Below are 12,355 nucleotides of genomic sequence, written 5' to 3' on the forward strand. Positions count from 1 at the left end.
TTATAATGACACTTCAATTCCAGGTTCTAGGAGAACGTCGCATCATGCCGAATAATAAATTTAAACATTTTAAACTTACAGTATATTGTGCAAAATTCAATTCTAAAACTTTTTTCCTCTTCAATATTCTTCCGAAAATGCTTAGGTTCTAAGATATAAGTAAGAAACTCTGATAAAGTAAGTATTTTTGCAACTTTGAAAATGTTCCGCCTAGGTCAACACATATTAGCTTGCATATATTTTTCGTGTTTAATGCACGGCAATTAACTTTTTATTTGAATAAAAGTGTCTATTTATTCATTAAGAACTTGTAAAATTGTGGATGAAATCTGGCAACATTGTTATGGCGTGGTGGTAAAAGTTGGGTCAACTGTCATTACTGTCAACTTTGCGCTTATTCCGTAAACATGAATGAACATTCAAAGTACAAAGGAAAAGTAATGACTGAGAAGTAATATAAAATGCGTATGAAACAGAATGTGGATTGATGAGAAAAAAGTAAAATGTGCAAACTGAGAATCCATATGGTAACTATCAAGAAGTTCAGTGTATGATAGTGAGACGTCGCCTTGTCAAATTGAAGATTATGACAGAACATCTATACTGTTCGTTTTGCAAAGAGATCCTTTCAATTTTTGTTTCAAATTGCTATTATATTGCATTAGATCACGAAAAATGTGTTTAATATTAATTATTACTACATATGTTTTCGACTGGAATAATTTTATAGTCTATAATCGAGCTATTATTTGAATAGCTCGATTATGGTCAATAACGCTCGATAGCGCGTCAGTCGAAGCATTAAATACAGCGTACAGTGTTGCCATATTTCCTTTCATTGGATCAGATGTTTGTTCAAATTTGTCAAAACGTTATATATTCATTCCATTATCTCAATAATTACATTGTAAGTGCATATTTTTATTGTTTTAAAATGTTTAGTAATATTTAATTCTTTATTTACAATTTTATTTTCCCAATCCTAACCATTTTTAAGAGCAATATTCACGTTTGATTAAAGTTTTTGCCCCAATTTCCATAAGAGCCTGTGTATAAGAGCATAATATTTAATATCATTTTTCAAAAAAACTACATTGGCGATCGATCTGATATTTTTACACGAGACAGTTTGCATATTTATTAACAGATTTCAATTGCTTTGAAAACTTTCTTACCATTTTTTTTCGGTATCGAACCTCCTTAAACGTTTCAATAAAAAATGTCTTCTTCTTAAAACCAGTTTCTTTTTGAAATATATTTAACAAATTGGAAGTGATTCATTGTAATTAATTGAAAACAAATCACAAAGGTTAATATCTATTACGCTAACCGACAGTTTTAGTTGAGATAATAGAGAACACCGCAAAATCTTATTAACAACGTGATTAATTACCTCTTTTTTGCTAAAGTAGCCGCGTTGGTGTTGTCCGATACTCCGATCTCGAATAACTTAAGCTGAACTTAGCAAAAACTCAGTCGCGTTTGTGTTTTATCCGGAATCGGGTATTGTGCATTGCATAAATGCGGCAATTTCCGATAGGTTAGGAGTTGACCGCAACTTTTCTTATTGTAACGAATACAAATAGGATCTAAGGGATGCAGAATCCCAAGAGGAAAACAACGGGGAATGATTACAAGAACCTGACTAGAAATACTTGCTTCTTCTTACGTGCATTTGCAGGAGCTCAGCTTTCATACAAGTTCGTCATCTTACCCACGTAATTAACCTGATTTTTGCAACGATTAACCACAAAAAAATGATACCACCAATTATAGGCCAATAACAATTATAAATTCAGTTCAGTTTTAGACTCTTGTCTACTGAATATGTCCCAGAACTTTTATACATGATGTAGTGTTAACTAACACACATAACATCATGATACAACGTCTAGAATACTTTAAAATAAACAAAAAACCTTATATGACATGGGTTCTAAACTCAACCATTTACTTACCAATATCTAAATTATTTTTAATACGTATGATTATTTGGACGACGTGAATCTTTGGGTACTTTGGGTTACTGACAAAGTGGATGTGCCGCAAGGAACTGTCCTAGGGCCAACATTATTTTCAATTTATATTTATGGTATTTTTAGATTAGGAGAGGAGGGGCATAGGTTCAAGGATTCCTAATCATCACACTAATACTTTTAATATTTCACAATGTACGGGATGTCCAAATTCAACTTTCGTTTTATCACACACTTCCTGTTTCTTTCATATTCAATAAGTTCTGATTTTTACAGAAATCGTCAAAATTGTTTTTAAATTGTCATGATTTAAGAGGCTGACAATAAAAATTACAGTCGACATCATAATCGAATCTTTCTAATTTCACTTTCTATTAACTACGGTATTTATTAAAAACAAACTTAACAATGTTCTTTGCTGAACAACCACGCAAAATCACCATACATAATGGAATAATTGTCCATATGTTACAACACGTTTCTGTAATAACACGGAGCTCGTATTTAATCAACGGTATTTACCTACAATGCAAACCATGACGAGATCAGACCGATAATCACGTAGTTGAGGTTAATTAGTGATTTACAGCAACGTAAATATAGATCTTTCTAAATATTTAGTTGGTGACCAGTTGTTACTCGTTTTTTTTAGATCTAAATTAGGCCAGGTAGTATAAAAAACACTTGATACTTTGTTAAAGTTTCGTTGTAATCATTACATATTCAGGACGTTGTGTTGTTTTTTTTATCAAAAAATGTGTAATTGTACGTAGTCTGTTCAACTTTATTCGATTTCCACATGTGGTTACAGAGAGGGTTATGCGCAACGCAATGCTGCCAACCGCATATCACTAAATATCTAAATACGCGCGTAATTAAAAAAGTATGCTTATTTTCTGAACGTACCTCGTACATAAAGACATTTAATTATAAAATAGAGAAAACGTTATTTTATTTTCTGTAATATTAATATCTTAATTTCATTTGTTTTAATTGAAATATAAATAATTGTTGAAAAAACTGATTTGACTATGCATTCGCGTAATAACTGTGTTAAATACTTGTGATTACTCCCAAAAACGTAGGGAAATGAGTGGACGGATTCTATTTGAGCTTTCCTAAAGAGTGATTGATGGCTAATTTTACCCACTGGAAATGATTGATGCCCCTGTTATATAAAACTTGATAAACATAGCATAAGCCAATTTAGTCAGTGTTTTTATTGTGAGTAAATGATTAAGCTTTAAGTAAATAGTAGATATCTAATAATATAAGGATAGCAAGTGCACTAAACTATAGTTATAAAGTGTTTCATTGTGAATAGGCCGATTGATTTGCTTCTTTCAAGATGCAGAGTAAACAATTCTGAATCTGGCATTGATTTAATCAACCACTGAAGCCACACATTTTGAAAATCCCGCTAGATGACTTTATGTTGTTTACTCGTAATAAAAATTTTTTGGTACCGTTAACGACGCACAAAAAAAAATTAGTTACAGCTGAATTACCTTTTCTTAGGTTCAATTCATTATAAAAATGATTTTGCGATGCTAATAAACTCAATGAGCTTGTGGTTACTCCTCATATTACTGAATAAATAACTGTTGAGCATTCTTTGCTCGAAGCGGCTTTGTCGAAATTGCCTTTGGCTACAGAGATATAAAATACATAAATATATTTCAATTTCTAGCGTGGGATATAATATATTGATGTCGTCTCTCTAAGGCTGCATCTTTTGACAAATTTATATAAGAGGACGGAAAATTTATATTTCATGTGCCAAGAAGAAATATTTAACGAGAATGATCTGACGCGTATATAAAAAACCCAGAGGATAAAGAATTCGTAAACAAAAGTATCCGCAAGTTATTCAAATTTGATTTAAATAGTACATTAAGTATGTCAAAAAATACTGAATACGTTAATGGCGGTCGGGTATTTTTAAGTCAATTTGGAATTTGTAATTTCATAATTTCATACAAAATCAAATTACATACTAGAGGAAGCAGTAAGTAAGTAGAGTATAGTAAGATCATATTCGATGCGAAGAATCCAGTGTAGTACTGTTTTAAGGGGTTTAGAAATTGAATAATTTCGTTATGCATTATGAAGGGATGAAGGGATCAGATCGTGTCTGGCACCCTGTTCCTATAAAAATTCCTTTATTCTCATAAACTATTTGTTTTAAATGTAATTTACTATAAATCCAACTACAAGGTTCCGTAAATAACTGAACAGTTCAAAACGCGTGTCAGCTATGAAGGCCACCGACCCTTGCGCCGGCTCTGTTAGATTCTGCACGTGCACTAAGCCTAATTATTACAAAAACTAAGACTACCCAACAACCGAAGTAATTATCTAGATTATTGCAACGAGTCTAAATCCAACAAACACATCTTTCAGGTTTTCTGAAAAATTATTATACTCCATTACCCACCCGTCCACAAACACCGACCTTATCCAATATTTAATTAACATTTTCAAGCATTATAGATGAATATTATACAATTGCTGCAAAGTTTGATCTGGGGTCCGCGAGTCGTAAGATATTTCATTAAAACATCACGTTGAAAACATCTAAATCCAGTGTTGAAACACCGAATTGTTTACATCACTATATAATTACACAACGATATTTCTCTGCTAGGAAATGCCTACTATTCAACTACGGAATGCTGTGTAATATCTCAAATTACGTCAGATTTACTTAAAGATGATTAATAGTTGCTAGTCCCTTCCAAACCCTTCCTTTAAGTTATAAATTGTAGGTGCCTTGTATTCCTTAAGTTTTAATACTTGAGATGTTCACTTTCCGCAGTTTAGGGGATGTTGATGGATCATTCTAATTCATAAAAATTGTTGCAGTGTTCATGGAAGTTGATGCTACTTTGTCTTAGTTCGTTCTTTCGAAAGAGTTTCCTTCGAGCTACTACATCTAAAATTAACATACCAGCTTTTGCAAAGAACGACTCGATCGTCTACTAACGATCTTACAAGTATATTTATAAGTATTACCAAACACACATTGAATTTATTGCAATCCCTGTTGGTAGATATAACGTTCTCTCACTTTCCTCTAAATAAGTGAAACAAGGTGCACCTCGGGTGTTGATAAATATTCAGTTTTACTACATCTCCGGGAACCATTTATCCCATATAACTGGGTCAGAGCCCAGATGACGCTATCTGAATTTGCTTTGCAGATCGCTGTAAATCCTCAATATTTAAAATTTCACTCGCCCATTCCGGTGTGTAGGGGTCCATGCAGAAAATAAGCACGAGCTAAGAAGATATCTTGGTGATGTTTAGGAAATGATGCTGCATAGTCTTTAAGGATACGTGTAACGTCAAAAAAAATTATACATGAGTTGCAATGAAATATGAACAATTTACGAACTAGTTAGTACCAGTTAGTTAGTACTTAACGGTTAGCTAAGAGGGGGGAAGCGAGTTCTCACAGCGTCCCCACAAAGGCTAGCCCGAGAACAACAAGAGCACGTCAATGAATAAGGAAGGATAATGCGACCAAGTACATTTGCCAGTTCAGAATATACGTAAATTTAGTATTTTAAGCTTAACTGTTGAAGAAAATTTAATTTTAATTTTTTTTTTAATAAAATCCTCATGAGCAATTATGAAGTAAACCAATATTTTACGCTCGATGGCAGCTTTCTCCTTAGACAACTCAACCAAGAAACACGCGAACATCTTCATAAATTATTCAACTTTGTAAATTATTTGCAACTTCCTAAACCATTTCAACCGTAAAACTTCCTCACACCTCGAATATCATTACCTAAAATTGCGCTGAAGACTAGCAAAACTCTTAACCGCCTGAAATTTATATGGCAACTTGAGACTAAGAGCGCCATGGGGACAGTATTAAAAAAAAAACACCATTTCCTATGATTGCCAAAACAAAATAAAGTTTTTCTGAAAAATCAAGAGTAATTTTTCTTATAAAAGTAGAAGTAAAAGTAAAAGCAGGAACTTTAAGTTGTACCTAGTACAAGGGGTATTGAAATGTTTGACCAAATTTAAATTGTAGATTCTAGATCAGAATTAACATATTAACCGTTAATGGATCACCCGTATATCGTTTAGGGAATGAAAAATAGGAAAAAAATAAGATGTTTTTCAAATTGAAAGTTCATTTTTCTGAATTAATTTTTTTTTTGACTCTGTGGGAATTCTCAAAAGCATAATATTTAGTAGGTTTAATTTAATTCCTCGCTCTGGTGCAATGGTGCCCGTTGCTCAAAGAAATCCCTTCGAAAATCATAATATTCTCATATTTTTCCATTCATTCTAAAACATTAAACCAAACATTTCTAAGTGTTGTATTATTTACATCCAACAAAATATTTTATTTGTCTCTTTGGTCTGTTCGACGGACCAAAGACGCTTCAGCGTCTTTATAAATATTCAAATTCGTAAGTAATTGAAACAACTCCGAATACATTTACATAAAATCGTGTTGGACGGCCAGAAGCTGCTGTGAGCGTTTAAAAATTTGATGGTAGCTGCAGTGTTCCACACGTAGAACAATCTGACAGCAAACTGTTGATATGGGGTGACAACTAAGTAAGGATACACGCGGATCCCAAAGCCCACTGGCCATTTTATCCCTAGGGTATAATAAATGGGATTAAGTTGTGTTATACCATTAGCTATCGTGCACGGGTATTTAATGGCTCTATCGTGATAATTTGATAAGAGGTGTATTCAGTGTATTCATCAGAAGGCGCCAAATGGGCCAATGCGATCGACATTTCCGGACGTTGCTAATATTTTAGAGTGGTTTAGATAATATATGAGAAACCAATTTGATAAGTACGCAACATTTAAAATAATGAGAGTATTTATTAATGCTGTTTATAACTTCGTTTATTTTCTGTTTCTCAAACATAGTGTACTCATTTTATTTTATAATACATATATTTTGAAATATAAATGAACTGACTAAAAGATCCGTAAGGTTCGAGAACTAAATTAGGACTTTATTCCAAGTGATTCAAGACCTCTCCAACTTCATTGGTCCCCAAAGATCAACAAACCGAAGCTACCAATTCGATCAATAACCCACTGCCCTAAAAAAAGATCTAATGGGAAAGACAAACACTATGTCAAAAAAATGCTGAAGGATTAACAAGGTCAAGGGACTCCAAATAGATCCAGATGATACGATACTCGAGTGAGTTTATGAAGAAGCTTTCGCAATATCTCAATGTAGGAAAAGATGACAAAAATTAACTAGACTCGGCAAAGATATGGATCAAGTGAACCTCTTCTCCATTAGGGATCAGTTTTGTGAAGAAACTGAAGGAACGGCTATGCGTTCACTCATACTACCAGCCCGGGCAAATATCGATATGGAAGGCTTCGAAAATAATCCTCTGGAGTCAGCAACTCTAAAACCGTGTTGGTTCAGATAACATATATTGGCAATATATACATTATCTGTCCTCACTGATACAGCCCAGAAACAAAATTTCAACGTATTAGTACATCGAGTACAAGCCATCTGCGAACTTGTACACTTGGAGGAAGAACTACAGCACCTATTATCTCCTTTTAAGGGAAATGGGTATATGAACTTGAATTTTGAGTCATTAGAAGGATATCTAAGGACAAGCAAAAGAAGCCATATCAGGCAACGACTACCTGCCCTATGTAAGTATATAGATGCACTGATAAGATGGCATCTTAAGAAGATACAATATTAATACCATCAACAAGGCCTTTCCTAAAAGTTCGAGTTGCAAGAACAGTCTAATTCAAAGTGTCGATGTATATACGTGAAAAAACATACATTGGAACAACGGAAAGATATGTTGATACGAGGTTAAGGGAGCAAAACAGTCATTTAGAGTAACAGCATAGAACAATCATCAGTTGCAGAACACAGAAAAGATTTTAGGACATGCGATGGATCAGAATTCTGGTAAGAAAGAGATTATAATTCAGCTTTCTAAAGTACGTATGGAAAGAGATAGAGAAAAGACCTTAAATTTGGTTTAGTACAAATTGTACTGGAATTTATATTCCGATCATTGCAATGGTGATATCGGCTTTTGAGAGAAAATGACGTGAGATTGTGCCTGGGCCCACTGGGAATAGATATCCGCTATTTAATTTGTTCGTTCCGCTATTCTGGCAAATAGTAACTCGATTAAAAAATTGTAGTCGGTTGCTTTCGTTCTCCTGTGTATAAACAATTTTTAAATTAAACCGTAGTGCAATATGAGTTTTACGGAAAAGGTAAACAGGCGAAATTTGATGTAACTGATGACGAAAGAGCAAATAAATCATGTTAAACTCTGTATAATCACCTACGTGCCACTGAGTGAAACAATGTTCCTTGGTAACATTTCTTTACCGAACCGCCTGCTAATCCCTGATGGCGGCACATAGGACTGTTTTATTATTCACTTCCCATCATATTTTGCTAATGGGGAGGCCATAAAGATAATTCATTCAAGTCGTTTTATTAATAGCACCGAACAAAAGTGTTTTCCCTTCACTTCACATTCACTTAGCAAAGGAAGTGAAGACCGCTATATCAATACAGATTTTTTTCTCAAAAGATCGGATTTGAAACAGAAATGAAATACAAATACGAATTAATAGCCTAAATGTTTTGTTGTCCGAGCTTTGTGTCGACCGTATTTTTACAGCACGCGTTAAAGTTAGTTGTTTCTTAACTGTCATCTGACAATTTAGTTATTGCTACTAATTTTATTACTTTGATGCGTAGTTGCAGTAATAACGAATTGGTTGACTGCCTTAGTAGGCTCTCACGTTTTTAATAAGTAAAATTAACATTGTACGCTCGAACGCAAATGGCTCCATCTGTCGTGCGGACTCCCAACTGTGCCATTCAAATGGAAGCAACCTGCTAACTGCAGGTACTTTGTTGCACGACTGCCACCCACAGAGGGCGTAACACAATGTTTGAATTGTCGGTGTTGAGAGAAACAACTACTCTGAGACCTATATGCCCCTACCGGCATTGAATTATACTCGCAATACCTAGTGCAACAGCTAGGGTCGTTTGTCAGTTTAACCCATCAGGCACAGACCTGTTCCGGACTTATTAGTCCTCATCAGTGTGTCATAGGTGCGAGAACCGACAAACGACCCAGCTGTTCTTCGTCGTATCGTCACGACAAGGAAATACATTGTACGCGGGAACGCAAATGACTCCATCTGTCGTGCGGATTCCCACAAAACTGACCTATGACACACTGATGAGGACTAATAAGTCCGAAACCGGTCTGTGCCTGGTGGGTTAAACTGATAACAAACGATCCTAGCTGTTGCACTAGGTGTTGCGAATATAATTCAATGCCGGTAGTGGTATATATCTCTCGGAGTAGTTGTTTCTCGCAACACTGACAATTCAAATATTAATATTCATTCTATCTAATACGACACTTCATCCTGTACAACATTTTTTCAGTTTTGTCGTGCACCTAAACCGATACTTTATAAAATTTCATATTTAGTAGTCCTCAAAGGATCCTATCAACAAATAGGGTATTACCCTTATCCCTCGCTTATGGAACAATGCCCTCTGGAACGGACTCAACCCCCAAATATCCTTTACCCTGCCCAAGGGGGATTTAATAAAAACCCAATTATTTTTAAATTGGAATCTGGTGTAGGTAGTGTAAGAAGATTTCATGCAGGCATATTGTTTTATGATCCTACCACCTCTGAAAAGATTCCATTGCGACTGTTCGAAAAGTATACAATAAGTGTGTCAGAAATGATGAAACAAAATATAAATTTTTAAACACCCAATAGATTGAAAAGAACCATTTTGGGAATTTGGCAACAACGGATGTGGCATAATAAAATTAAATCGTTTGAGGTGTGGGGTAGACAAAATCTGTGAAGCCCTCAACCTTATAAACGTACTACCAATTCCATCACATTTGGTTCGGTTTAATTGCAATTATTTATAATTTATACCATAATACTCATCTTTTTATGGACGTCGACATAAATCAAACGTTTGCGTGAAATATAGGTCTGTTTGACTTAAATGGTTTGATTGAACACTTGCGTCATAAATTTCAAATAGACTTTAATATATATGTATAATTCTCAGTAATGATTTAAATATGTTTGACTAGCCTTCAGATGCGATGAAAGATTAAAAAAAATATGTATATGAAATTTATTTTGCTGTTATTAAAATAAGCTTTGTAAAAATAGGAATATAATCGATTCCAAAAAAGTCGTAATATGCAAGGTATTCACAAATGTGGAGAGGATTTTTTAATGCTAAGTAGAATATTAAGCATTTTAGATAATCAACATTTTTGAAACTGCAAAACGGTGCTTAAAATTCATAATAATTAGATTTGTTAAAACATATTGAGAACTCCTGGAATTGTGGCCGCAGATAGCTCCATGAAAAACTGGCTTGTTGCTTTTGTCTGCATATTCCTTTTGTGTCTAAGGTGTGTTTGTATATCTGTTTAAATACTTAGACAAAGCGAATCTAGCTAGCGATGAAGTCAGCGGTTCTAAAAATCTTTCTTCGTATTATTCTGGCAAGTCAGATTTCAGTTCCTGATTTGTTTACTGTCTAAGTTTGTTGTATTGATCTTGGCAAATAAAAAATAGCACTGTTGTTCTGAGTATGATTTATTTGTCTCTAAATATAGAAACAGAAAATGTTATATGAATTCGGAATGGTAATGATTATACAAATAAGTTTTACAATCTTTACATTTGACTTGAAAGCAACATTAAAGTTGGAAAATTTATTATTCACGTCGGTAAATAATTTCGCATGGCACACAGTACAACCATTTAAAGCTTAGACAAACATTTTAACCTTACAACGTATCATGCTGAATTATTCAAGGTAAATACAACGCACTTTACTGAAACCGTATTTAAGTTACCAATAGCTTCAGGTTTCAACGGTCTTGCCAGAATAAACCCTGAAAGTTCCTAATACTGAAAATTCCAGTAAAACCTGTCTAGAAAATAGTATGTCAGAACATTTTTAATACTAGCTACAAACAATCTGCAATACGGTTATGGTGTACAATGTATGTAAAAAAATTTACAATAATTGCAAAAATTAACCATGTACCATTAAGACAAAACGTGGCCTCGTCTGAAAAAAGTATTTGCTGGTGTAAATCTCTATTTACTTGTCATAAATCCATCATAATTTCACAAAAGTGTAAGCGGCGGTCGGGATCGTCTTCATTGATTTCCTGCACAAGTTGAATTTTGTAGGGATGATATTTTTCCTTCTTCAGGATACGTAGTACTGTGGTCTGATTAATTTCAATGTGTAATGCAACCAATCGTGAAGTATTATGAGGATTGTCTACCATACTTATCAAAATGTAGGTACTATGAAAGCAAGACTATGAAAACGTTACTATGTACTACGGGTATTGGAAGGGCGTCGTTCCCACACAGGTGTTTTTTTTTTCACGAAGACGAAATGTCTTAAACATATAAATTATTTGGGGTGTGAAATTCCAAATTTTTCATAATTTTTATAATGGTTTTGATCATCACCCGTTGGCTATATAAATAGATAAGATGAACATTCTTGTTCCCAATAAAGCATCACTGTTATTTATAGTTTCTTTCTGCAATGCTGTTACCTGGACATATACATGTATAACTATTCACCCATTGTTCCCTTAAAAACGTTTACAGGATTGCACTCACACATTATTCACTTTTAAGCAACAACTGTTATTCCATTTCGTAAATTCTCATGCATAATTCAAATTCAAATTGGTATTTATTGTCTTCAGCAGTATTATATCTTAATTAATTTATACAATCTAAGTGAATTATGTACTTTATCTGCACAGATCGTAGTGAGAACTCTCTGTAGACGGGCCTAATTTATATCCAGGATTTTGGTTGAATCAAGGGGTACCTCTGTGGCGCAGAACAGGACGAATGTAGTCTCATCACGCAATTATAATGTCAATAGATACGAAAAAAACTTGCTCCAGAAATACGAGTGTACAGTTTATTTTTCATCCTGCATACAGGGTGTGCAAATTAACACTCTCATCGACAGTAACAGATCATTTGTCCTATTTTCTGTGTCTATATCATTTATACTACTACACCTTGATTTCCATTTTGTAGCATTTAATAGAATATATAAAGAAATTTTTATTGTGTATCATTTTCAGTTCATTTACCTACTTTAATTTTGGACTGTTTTTAATTTAATTTTCTAGTAAAACAAATAAAGAAGCATAAACTAAAACATGACACCTGCATGAAATAAACGCTTTTTTATTTTGGGAGCACGCCCTGTTTATAAATATATAAAAAATATTCCTCCCTTTGTTTATTGAGCACTAAGATTCTAGTAG

General features: G+C 33.9%; 1 protein-coding gene across 2 annotated transcripts in view; it reads left to right on the top strand.

Moving 5' to 3' along the window:
* LOC108917188 (tyramine receptor 1) overlaps positions 1 to 12,355 on the top strand; it is a 147,054-nt gene that overhangs the window by 88,441 nt on the left and 46,258 nt on the right. The gene's annotated exons all lie outside the window — the stretch shown is intronic.

The sequence above is a fragment of the Anoplophora glabripennis genome, unplaced genomic scaffold (genome assembly GCF_000390285.2).
Source record: "Anoplophora glabripennis isolate ALB-LARVAE unplaced genomic scaffold, Agla_2.0 scaffold41, whole genome shotgun sequence".
NCBI lineage: Eukaryota > Metazoa > Arthropoda > Insecta > Coleoptera > Cerambycidae > Anoplophora > Anoplophora glabripennis.